Source organism: Bidens hawaiensis, unplaced genomic scaffold (assembly GCF_021521415.1).
Source record: "Bidens hawaiensis isolate Kalapana, Puna unplaced genomic scaffold, B.hawaiensis_p1.1 tig00008515_1, whole genome shotgun sequence".
In the NCBI taxonomy this organism is placed as follows: domain Eukaryota; kingdom Viridiplantae; phylum Streptophyta; class Magnoliopsida; order Asterales; family Asteraceae; genus Bidens; species Bidens hawaiensis.
This window is the reverse complement of record NW_027491608.1, coordinates 824,232-835,440: the sequence shown is the minus strand read 5'-3', so window position 1 is coordinate 835,440 and position 11,209 is coordinate 824,232. Positions and strand designations below refer to the sequence as shown.

At 32.0% G+C, this 11,209-nt stretch overlaps 1 long non-coding RNA gene across 1 annotated transcript; it reads left to right on the top strand.

Annotated features, from left to right (window-relative positions):
- The first annotated feature begins 8,142 nt into the window (after nt 1-8,142).
- On the top strand, nt 8,143-9,287 carry LOC143529208 (uncharacterized). The gene is made up of 3 exons (XR_013134616.1): nt 8,143-8,473; nt 8,617-8,666; nt 9,189-9,287. It is a non-coding gene; the product is annotated as an uncharacterized LOC143529208 (long non-coding RNA).
- Nucleotides 9,288-11,209: the final 1,922 nt, after the last annotated feature.

The window sequence follows — 11,209 nt, the reverse complement described above, 5'->3', positions numbered from 1 at the left end:
AATTATAAAATACAAAAGCATGATTGTATATAATCCAAAATGGATATTTAAATTTGTGATAAAAAGGTGATTGGAAATTGTAATATGACAGCAGGCTTACAAAAATCGTACACAGATGGTTACATGGGGGGAGGGGTAGTGTTGTTTTCAACAGCTATCAGCACATGGACGACTGTACGAAATATATTACTCGCCCCCCTTTATCTTTCAATTAAAATTCACATATATTTATTTAAATTCATGATCAATAAACTAATAACCATTATCAATTAAATCCTTAAAACTATATACCACGGTATCGTATTTGTTTTATATTTAAACAAACAATCGAGGCAATCTGGTCGCTCGTGTTTTCTTATAATGTCCTTGTTAAATCAGTTTTTTATTTACATAAAAAAATATTACAAAAAAAGAGAAAAACAAAACAAAGGCCAGGAAAAACTTAAAACTGAACATAGAATGTCACTTTTAATGATATAAAAAGCATGAAATTAATTTGGAAAAAGAATAGGAAGCATTTATTCAAGTGGTCCAATAATAAGAACAGGATAACACATGGCTATCCATCTCAAAATGATATTTTGAAGAGGTATAGGAACATGAAATGGACAATAGAGACTATGGTTATAGGGTTTGGGGCTTTCATCAAAAGAAAACGACCCTCCATTCGCTTTATATAATATCTAGAATATTAATATATCTTTATACATCCTAATAATAGGTTTATGCAGCATTTAAGATATTTGATGTATCCTAAATTAGCATTTTAACGTTTAGAAAGTTTATTATTACAAGGGAGCTACTATTTTGATACTCGTATATTTTTCTAGAGATGACGTATGTATGAAATAAAATGTATATGAAAAAGGTGTGAATAGCCATAAGGGTGTCTGAGTAGACAAACCCTGTTACAATTCAATTAACCGTAAGCAGAAAATAGTATGCCTTTATAGTCAAATTAGAATTAGCCAGTTAGAGAAATTAGTAGCGGCATGGGTGGATTGATGCATAGATAAAAAGGTGGACAGGCATCCATTCAACAAACCCACTATTTCTACTAATATTAGAACATGTGTAATGGTTCGTGACCGTGAGATGGAAGGGTGCTATGCCATCCTCACTATCACACAAGCATCACGTTGCACCCCATGAGAGCCTCTGTGGCAGGGCCGGCTCCAAAAAGACAAAAAAAAATTTTGGGCCAAAGTCAAATTTTTTTTTTTTGGCCTTAAGTAAAAGGAACATTTTTTTGGGTTTAAACAATTTTATTTTAAGAGGGTTTACTTAGTTATGATTTGAGTTATGTAAAAAACTTGTGTATAAAAATAAACATGTGAAAAACTTGTATATAAAAATAAATATAAAATGTCTCAACTAAGACTAGAACCCACAACCTCTTGGTTAAATGTCATACATCTTTGCCACTAGACCAAGCTAGTGACTATGAAATTATGTTGAAAGATTGATTATACATAAATTTTTTTCATAGTAATACATATAATTTAAAAATAAAAATAAAAATTCGAGCCTAGCGGGATGTCGGGCCTGTGGCCGTCGACCACCCAGCCACACCCGTTGGCCGGCCCTGCTCTGTGGCCTTGTGATTGTGAGCCCACTTGTGACGTTTGAGTGACCTGAAATAGTTATTACTACAATTCAAGTAGCATAAATGTAGAGTGAAAAATAAACCGAGTTAAACTTGAGATGGGCTTGTTGAATTTAAAAGAGCTTAACCTCAAATCATTTTGAGTTCTATGTCAATAGTTCACGCTAGGCTATTTATAAAACTTTTCAAGATCAAAGTTGACTCAATAGTTGGTCGTTTATTATTTCAAATATCGAACTAGTTTATTTGTATACATATTCGGTTTTTTTTACACATCAACAACTATATTTTTATATAACGAAATGTATGTATTTTTGTTATTTTAACCATAGTTTTAGATAAACTAAAATTTATTTATTAGTCTCAAAATCCTACTAAAGCTCAATATCGGAAGTTTAGGCTTGAGCTCAATCACAAAATAAGCTTCAACTTAGACATGAGCTCACAAGTTTAGGTGGCGGTCTATACACAAAATCAAAATTGTTTGTTGCTTCATGTTTAATTATAGTTAGTTACGTAATTCTGATTTTTTTTTAAAAAAAAAACGTCTATGATCAACTCTTATTACTACATGCTTTTGTTCTCTCTTATTACCTTCCCATTCATTTTATTATTTGTCTTTTATGTAGAAAATTGTAAAACTTATATCATATACTACGTAGTTTATAAAAGAGAGCTAGAAGTACTACCGAGAGAAAGGGAGACGATTACATAATTCACATATATTTTTTTTAAGTTTTGTTCTTAACGGGACATCTAGATAGTTAAGTGGTGTGCCTAACAACCGAAAGATTGAGAGTTCAAATCCTGCCGCATATAGGTTGTAGCGTATATGATTATTAAATAAAATTTATTTTATCCTTGATGTTTTCTATTTACGTTTGATGATAAACTTGGCTTTTCACGCCAATATTTAACACATCCAGTCAATGGTATTTATCTCAACAAGTATTGGAAGAGAAAATGAATATTTGGGTTGAAATGATCACAATGTCTCAATTCTCAAGTTCAAATTCGATCCCATCCGGGTTTTACCGCGGTGGGCCTTCGGGCAGCGGGTTTTCCTCGGAACCGGAGATGATAGGCTTGAGGGCTATCCAACGCTATTTGTGTTCTCGAACGTATGAATATGCATTTTACCATTGGATTATCCTGAGTAGTCGGATTTATTCGTTCACGGTTCATTCAAAAAATTATTTTACAAATCTCAAGAATAGAAAAGACGAGGAAGTACATAGAAATTAGGGCAGAGGATATTATGTTTGGTGAGCTTGCAATTAATTTCATTAAAGTTGATGCCTATCATGTACTAAATAGTTAAGACATGTCGGGCCACCTGCCATGGCCCGTTGTTTCCTGTTTTTCAAATATTAATATTTATTTATTCCATAAAACTCAAAATATATAAATACTTTCATGAAGCATGATTTTAGTCCCAAAATAAGTTAGTTAATTAATTAATATGTTCGAAACCTAATTAGTGCAATAGATAACTAATTTTAAACAGAAACTAAAATCATAAAGTATGGACGGTACTCTTCAAAAGCAAGAAGTAATCCTTGCGCGAGTCATGTAGACAAAGTTGGGTTGAGCAAACGCGGGAGGCAGTGGCGGACCCATGATTTTTTATCAGTGGGGTCCCAATTTTTTCGGTTTACAAAAAATTTCGGGTCGGTCGTTATTCGGGTCGGGTCGAGGCGAAGCTATGAACATAATAAAACATGAAAATATGATGTCATTGGAAACAAGTAAGGAGAAAGAATCTAGATTAGAAAATAAATAGAACATAGACTTTTAACTCATTTTTATTTATATTCGAAAAACATAAACGTAAGCTATATATATTGTCTTACATACATGACCAAAATATAAAAAACTAACTCTAACACAAATAAATGATTAATTATAATATACATACACAATTTAAATAATAAAAGAATATGCAAAACTCATGTTGTCATTATATATGTTGCATGGTGATAATGACTATATGGGAGAAACTAAATAAAAACACAAATACTCAAACTAAATAACTAATATTGACTAGGATATAAAAAAAACAACAAAAACAATAACAACATAGTATGGTGAGGCTTGAACATGCAACCTCTCAATGAAAAAATAAAGGGACTTTTCACCAGACCAGTTCAACATTAATATTATGGGTTCCAAGTATTAATTTTTATGAGGGCCTTACAAAATTTAATATACCGCCTCTAAATAATTTTCAAAAAACATTGGTGTCCCGGGACCTCAATCGGGTCTATGAGGGTCCGCCCCTGGCGGGAGGTATTGGGAAATATTTCCATTTTCCCGACATGAAGATATTTTTGTGAAGAGCGGGAAGGGTGCAAGAGAGGAGCCACGGGATGTACTTGGTATCACCATCCGCCTCTATTGGGACAGGATGCATGACTTAAAAAATAAACACGAAACTAACATAAAATTCACGGGTTTGGATTATGGCTAAGATTTGGGTAAAAATGATGAACGTACAGTTCGTGTTTATATTAATCTAGTAGGCTCACGTTGACCCGCTTAATGTTGTATCGTGACATAATTTAAAAACTAATGAGTATCCAATGTTTATGATTTTTTGTTAATTTTATATACATTAATTTTTAACATGTAAATTTAGAGAATGAAAAACAATAAAAATAAAACTTTGGTTAAACGGGTTGTGTTGGCGTTAACTCAAGCAAAACTCATCAACATGTGAACACGGCCCATTTATCACATGTCTAGCTTGATTTTCAATTTTTGTGCCAATCTCGGTTTGTGTCAAATTTTTTGAGTGTGTGTCAGGTTTCACCTGTCAACATGTGAACACGACCCATTTAACACAACCCATTTAACATGTTATATCAGTTATATAACCGTTTATCTTATTTATATAGACAATACACCATGTAAATATTATACTATAGTTTCTTGTTAACAATTTCTTTTTTCCTGTTTTTATCATTTTACTAGATAAACAAAAGGTAGATACAAACAAAAAGACCAAATAAATATTGAGACGTGCGTGTTAATGGGGTGCTTTAATTAGAACCCAGTGATTTATATTTATTTAATAAATAATTGATAGATAAACATTGAGCAATGCATCAACATTGGCGGCTACGTAGGTCTAGATACAGGGATGGAAGAATAATATATGTGAACGTAAAATATATATAAAAATTGAACAACATCATTGATTCATTTCAAGGAAATTAATATATATAGAATTAATTATATAAATAGTTAACGTGGATCATTTGACACATGATCATGCCATCATGGTATCATTAAATTTTTTAAAATGTATAAAGTTTGTGTTTTTTTATATGACCGACAATTAATGTAAACGCAAAATAGACACTCCATGACATTTGACACAGAAACTAGCTTTCTTGAACGGAATAAAGGTTGTGTTTTAACACAAATGTTTCTTAAAATTTCTATTAAAGTAGTATAAAATTACTATTTACCGTATAGTTATTTCATATAACTAATTTGATTAGTCTAATCATATATATGACTTCTAGTCTTCTATAGACTATTTAGGTAACGCCTAATCCTAAATCTACATGCGATGTTTCAGGCTATACCTCTAGGCTCCAACAGCCACACGACACCATCAGCGCCACTAAAATCCATTCACCCTTAATCAATCGGTAATTCCTAAATCAAATCGGCTCGAAAAACATATAACTAATGTTTAAATGCTCGATTAGTTTAACTAAAGAGGTAGTATTCGGATTGACATGCTCATATCATTTAATTAAACAAGTCAATCCGCTTGAACAACTAACTACAACTTATCAACCTTATTAAAACGTTTTCAACTTAATTACTACATGTAACACTTTTGACGTGTTTCCTTAAATGCATTGTTTCACGGTACACCATTTTAAGTACGCCAATTCTACGAATGGTGACGTTTTCTTTAGGCTTTACAAAGTTGTAAAACAAGTTAAGGTATATACGTGAAAGTATAATTATATTCGGTACAAGTTTTGAGTTTGTTCAAAACAATAAATAAAAAACCTCCACAAGGGTAATGTAACATTAATAACATGTTTAGTAGGTTCGAAAGTTATGTGCAATGTTGTTGAAACCGGACCGGACCGGCCGGTAGAACCGGTTAGATCGGGATTCGGTCCACCGACCGTTTCGGTTCACATAGTTCGCTCGCCTGTCAGGGAACCGGCCGGTCGGACCGGAAAACCGGACCGGTTGAACCGGTTTTCTAAAGAAACAAATATTTCTTTTTGAAAAAATCATTTGTTTTAAGCTTGATCCGTTATTCTTGACTACATTTGTTCGGCCGGTCCGACCGGTTGAACCGGTGACCCGGTAAGCTTCCGGTTCGGTGTCCGGTCCAGTTATGAAAACATTGGTTATGTGGGACACGATCCGTAGAGAGTGGAGTGGGCCCACTCGCACCACAACTGACAGTCACGACCGTGTTAGACTACCGTCAACTACCGCCGTTTATTATTTATTACCACCACCATATTTAAATTAACGGCGTGACATCTATAGGTTTGGACCAATAGACCATTTGTTCATAGTTGATACCTTCCGTTAGGTTGGACTGACGGAGATGTGTAACGGTGAGTGGGGTCCTTGAACTGGAATTAAATGTGTCATGAACATTGTCACCATTGTTGCATTTATTAGGATATTTAGATTTCAAATCTTTAGGGGTTTAATACCAAAAGAGCCACTGAGCCACAGTTTACTCTTTATTTACGGTTGTGCCCGGTATAAACATTCAAAAGATGCATTGGGCGATATGGTATGGTTTTCACACGCATTTTAGAGGAGATTATATGCATCCGTAAATTGAAAATAGTTTTAGACCATGTTGTACTAGATAGAACAAGCCATTACGATTGTGTATTAAAATGTATATGATGAGTCAGAATAGATCGAACTAACTAAAAAAAGGAAATTATTGAAACGGGTTGACATTTATTGGTTTTTTTTATGGAACGAGAAAAGCGGAGAAAACTTTTTAGTATTTTTACTTTTTTAGTTTTTGATTTATATTTCGAGTTATAATGTTTTAATTATTTTTTTTTGCATTTTTTGGTGAGAAGTTTTGAGGTGGGTCAAAATGGGTTGATATTTCAAAAACCCCTCACCAAAAAATTCAAAAAAGGTAATTAAAAAATTATAATTCGAAATATAAATCAAAAACCTTAAAAAGTAAAAATACTAAAAAGTTTCCTCCGCTTTTCTCGTTCCACAAAAAAAACCCGAGAAATGTCAATCCATTTTGACACGTTTCAATCATTTTCTTTTTTTAGTTTAACACATTCTGACTAATCATATACATTTTGATACAACTCATTCAACCCATGGGTCACAATTGTCACCCCTAACTGTGATGATCAGGGTCGTCCTCAAGATATTATAAAAAACTTCGAAACCTGATGCAAGTATAAAAAAAATGGGGCTCAAAGTTGGAGCAAAAAAATCGAGTTTAAATAGCTATATGAATTGTGAGGTTTTCCTAACATTGTAACCGAAGTTGTTGATTAAATCTTATAATTCATACTCTCAAATATCACATTATTAATTGATAGATAATTCACAACCTTATCAACTAGGTTGCATTTCAAAAGTTTAATATAGAACAAGACAAATAATAATCAAGTTATTAAAAGGATGTCACTCAAGAGAATTAAAGGTTTAAAGGTTTCAGCTTTAATTCTTGGACGGTTGTCATAAATAAACTCGTCCAAACTATTTTTATTTTATTTAAAATATTTGCTCCAACAAGTTAACTGCTTCAAAATACTTGTCCCTGAAATTTTGTTAGCATAAAATAGTAGTCGCGACCAGTTTTGTAAACTACCCGTTGACATCAAGAATCTAGTCGTCACGACTAGTTTAATTGTTTAAAATACCTATTTATGAAATTATTTACAAATAATACCTAAAGCTATAAACTTATTTATGAAAATACCTATTTTGAAAATTCTCTTATTGTCATTAATTATCACTATTTCCAGTTTCTATACCACCATAAAATCATTTTGTAAGGTTATGTTTTAAACTTATGTATAAGATATATAATTTTTTTTAACAATTATTCCCCATCCGGTACACGAATCCGCCTGACACTGGCAATAGTATTGTTTGTTATACTACATACATGAACAAATTGAACGCACACCATGTATTTCAAACATTTTAAAAAACAAAATAACATTAATAAAGGTTAAGCAATTCGAGCTGAATAATTAAAACTATCAAACCATCAAAACCGAACCATGAACGTATCGGCTGAATTTTAAACTGATGACTTTGATTTGGACAATTCAATAGGTTTATGAATTATGAATACACCTACTTTGCTTAAAAATGATACTTATGGCTTGCGTCTTTTAGGGAAATTTGTAGCTGTTTTCACAAAAATGGAGATGAATGCATGGTTCCAAATTTCAAACATATATAGCTAAAAAAAAGCGACGTACCAAACACATTATTGAGCAATTTATGTGGGTCCATATCTTCCTATTATAATAAATAACTACTCCTATATGTCACTTGTCACACTCTCATTGTTTTTAACCTATTTTCTAAAATATGGATCCTACATAGGTTATACTCACCCACTTAATTGTTATTCAAACTTGATATCTAATCAAACCCTGATCCAAGATTTCTCCCACTCCATCAACCGCTATCGTACTCTCCATGGCTTCCACCACCACCTATCGTCCTCTCCATGACGTCCACCACCACCCCGGTGCCGGGAACAAAATAGCCCCTATCCACGGCCACCACCACCACTATTGCCCCTCCCTACTTTCTGTTTTTCTATACCTCGTGCCCTAATCCACAAGCAAACAAATATCTTCTCTTTTGGTACGATTTTCGTTCAATTTATTATTTTAGATTTATTTATCAATTTCAATTGATTTATATACGATTTCAATTTCAATTGATTAATACACAGACCATTTACCCTTTTTGGTTATTTACATACATGTGTCTGTGTTTTGTTGTAGGAAGAAATTGAACAGTTGCAGACCTCGAACAACTCATCAATGGCTGCTAGGTAAATAACTTAATTGTACTGAGTTGACTCACTTATTTTTGGAACCGTTTATTTTTGTTAATTAGGTTGATCTATACCGTTAGATTTGTTAGTTTACAAAATTGAATATTATTATTATCATGAATCCGACTTCTTATTGCTTGCTTCAGTTATTTGTTCCTGCTTTTGGTTGTCACTTCTGTCCCGTATAAACCCAAAGAGAATAAACCATTGGATACCTTATAATATTAATTTCAAACCGTTTATTTTTGTTAATTAGGTTGATCTACACCGTTAGATTTATTAGTTTACGAAATTGAATATCATCCGTTGGTGTGTCAAGTTTGTTAAGATCTTGCCGTTACTTTCCGTTGTTAATCTCCGGATTCATGACGTGCTAATTCCCAAACAGCGTATTCTAGGGCAATTACTAAAATGCCCTCAGCTTAAGAAGTCGAAAAAATAATATTGTAGTTTGGATTTTTATTCCAGCATTTTTGTTTTTACAAGTTATATCATATTATTTTTTACAAATTCGTGCAGAACAAAGGAAATTGAAAAGTTGAATGAAAATGCCGTTCAAGATGCAGAGGAGGTTGTCTCCATGTTGAAATGTACGCATCCATCCTCTATATTTATATGTATATATTGTAAGATTATAATTATAATATTTTATTAATATATAAATCTATTTTCATGTTCTATTAATGTAAAATCATTTTAATTTTCGATTAGCTTTAGGTCAGACACTCAGACTTACAATTCCATTTACTTACTTTATGATTTAAAGTTTTTACATTTTAAATGTTTTAGATTATTCTATTATGATTTTATTTAAGGAATCTATATATGATTTTATTTATTATTCTGTTCTAACATAATATTTATTTAAATGTTGGTATACATTTTAAATTTTTGTAATTATTTTAACTAAATTCCATAAATCAAGGATTAATATATGGACTTACTAAAATGGTTCAACCTGAATTTGGAAACTACAATTACATATTATTCACTAATTTAATCACAATATACTTATACTAATTTAGACCTAAGAAAAAGTTTACACTTGCTCAAGTATTTATATCAAGTTGACCAGGTCATATTAATAATAATACTATATTAAAAGTTGTGTAATTATAAATCAATAAATTAATTAACTTTGACTTTTATATGGAATATATTAATATCTATAAATAATTTTATAGATTATATTATTATTTAACATCCTATCGCTCAAAATAAAAAACTATCTATTTTAAGGCTTAGCCAACATGTGATTAAATTTAAAATGAGATTTGTTAAATATATCTAAAGTTGGGATGATCAAAATATATTTTATGTAACAAAATAATGTATTGGTGATGATAGGATGATCAAGTTTAACTTTATTATGAGTACAACTCAAAGTTATTATAAGTATGATTATTATCTAATTTAATGATTATCTGCTTATTTTTTAATTAATTAATATTAATGTGATATGTTTAAATTAATAATTGTTTTCTACTAATACAGATTCTCTCACAGTCCCCAATGGAGACAAATAAAGAGGATGCGCTGTCTTATTCAAATTTCAGCTATTTCACTTCACCCCCTCTTTATATTGTTATCTTACAAAACCTACCCTCTAGTTCATCAAAACTTTTCCATCCATTATTTGGTGTTGCATATTTTGAAATGACTCGATACACAGTTTTACATGTTTATTACACGAATAATGTGTCTAACTGATTGTGTTAAATGAGCTAACACGTCAACTCACGTTAAGACCCTTCAATTAACAAGACATAAATTTATATATTTCTGAGAGTTATACATACCATAACTAAATCACCCTTTCCCTCCCCCCTCTCCACTAACCACCCCTCGTAGCTTACAAACGGTTTTATAGATTTAATTTTTTAGTTCGCTCGTGTAAATAACCATGGCAAACATGCCAAGTCATTCGTGTTATGACTTATAAAACTATTGATGTTTAATCATTTTAAACGTGTTGTGCCCAGGGCCGTCTCGTGGGTAATCTGAATGAGGTAACGGCTTTAGGCTTCCAGATTTATAGGACCTCCATCTTAAATAAAATATGTACTCTGAGATTTTGAAAGTAGAGTTTTTTTAGAATTAGTAACTCAATGATGAGCCACAAGATAAGGATAATTGCTTCATATCCATTATCACGGCATATCATCCATATTCTATAATTCTTGTATACTCTCTAGCGCTATACGCATAAAGAAAATAAAATAAAAAGGCCTCAACATTTTTGTTAGTTTTAGACATCCGGGGACATTGAGCCGGTCCTGGTTGTGCCTTATCACTCATGAATAAAACTGTAATTTGTACTTAATCGTGATTCAACGTGTCCTATCTCAATTCCCCTTACTAAACGTATACTTCTAGTGACGAGACATTAAAATTAAACGAGTCATACTTGAATTAAACATATCATACCAAACACGACCCGTTAACCTAACTCGACACACTTTACGAGGTGTATCTTATTCCTCAGCAAGGGTCCAAAAAGACTACAATCCCAAACCACAGCACCCAAAACAAAAAATACA